Source organism: Galeopterus variegatus, unplaced genomic scaffold (assembly GCF_000696425.1).
Source record: "Galeopterus variegatus unplaced genomic scaffold, G_variegatus-3.0.2 Scaffold1099, whole genome shotgun sequence".
NCBI lineage: Eukaryota > Metazoa > Chordata > Mammalia > Dermoptera > Cynocephalidae > Galeopterus > Galeopterus variegatus.
Window position 1 is genome coordinate 335016 of NW_007727210.1, and position 1651 is coordinate 336666.

General features: G+C 34.2%; 1 protein-coding gene across 1 annotated transcript in view; it reads right to left on the bottom strand.

Moving 5' to 3' along the window:
- CSMD1 (CUB and Sushi multiple domains 1) overlaps positions 1-1651 on the bottom strand; it is a gene marked incomplete at its 5' end in the record, with an annotated part of 372382 nt that overhangs the window by 292144 nt on the left and 78587 nt on the right. The window lies entirely within an intron of this gene.

Below are 1651 nucleotides of genomic sequence, written 5' to 3' on the forward strand. Positions count from 1 at the left end.
ATATATTTTAAACATTTTACTACAGAATTGACATTGAATTAGCTTCACCTAGATAAAAAAATACATTATTACATTTTTATACATTTATTCTTCTCTTTTTTTGGCTACAGATTTTAGTAGTGAACCAAAGAAATTGATTCTGGAAAAACAGAAGTCAATTTTCTGACTTTCGTACTTAAGTCATACTAACATGAAATCACTCCACACCTTGAGGAAGAGATGGGAGAATCTGACTTCTCAAAAGGAGAATGGCTTAATTTGCGAACGTTAACAGCACTTATGCTGATGATAGTAGGTATACTTGGAAGATGAACATGGAAGGGTGTTCTGACTTTTTTGTAATCTTCTCTGAGTCGTTAATCTTAGTGGCAGTGACTGTCAAACTTATCAGGAAAAACACACTTACTGAATGATAACGGTCAAACATTGTGTCTAGCATGCAATAGTTACCCAACAGTTCAATCTTAATTGTAATAATTGCTGAAATGTAGTTGAAGTCTACTATGTACCAAGCACAGAGCTGGGCCCATTATATAAACGTTTAATTCAAGTCTTCCCTACAACTCTGCAAAGTAAGAATTAAGAGACTCTACAGCTCCAAAAAAGTTATGTAACTTCCACAAAAACAATGCAGGGACCTGTCCACCTCTGGGGCCACTAAGTAGGTATTAACTCTTGACAGCACTAAAAAATCCATCTGTTCCCAAATATGAATACACAAATCTCTTTCTTTTTTTCTTCAGTCTACTGCTATGTAGTCAATTTCCATTACCTTCTGGTGGTCTTAGTATTTTTAATTTCCTATTTCAACAGACTGTCCAAAATATCCCTAAGTGATAACATACATATATCTTTATGTTATATGTAATTTCGTCATTTGAATTGTATTTCGTGTGTGTACATTAACATTCTTCACACCATTATGAATGTTCCTGGTAATGTCTGAAGCCTCTAGAAAGAATTTTACAGATCTTCCAGTAATCAGTATAGAAGTTATACTGAAATGGTTGTCTTCACTCTTTAGCGTAAAGTTATGAAAATACCGTTTGTCATTGTGTATATGTATGTGTGTGTGTGTATGTGTATGTGTGGAGGTGGTGTGTGTGCATTTCTGTGTTAGTGTATGTGTGTGGTGTGTGTGTATATGTGTGTAATAATAGGGTTATTAAAGTCAATTTATCCTCAATGATAACTTGAATGGCTAAAATAAATGTTTTAGCTCTTTTCTTTGGTTTGACAATCTTATACCCTGTAGAAAGTTTATGAATACTAGTTCCTTTATTCATTGTAGAAAATCAAGAGTTATTCAAATACATTAAAAAAAAATCCTCTGGAAAATATAATGGGAGATGGAATTTCATCTTTCTGGCTTGCATCAATGTTGATTATGCTCCTTTCATTTCCCCCTTGATTGTCTACCTATTGCCCATCACTTGTCCAGCAATTCTATAAATCGCTCTTAGGAGAAGGGCTACTCTAGGAGACTATTAGCAGGTGTGCATGAACGGGTAATGATGAAATAGGTTTGAAAATCTTACACTGTACCATTCTCTTAGGATAGACAATACATAATAAAAGAGAAAAAGAAAACACCAAACTTTGGGAAGTCTGCAGGAAGAGAAAGAGGCCTGTTTAGCTGTGTTTACTCATT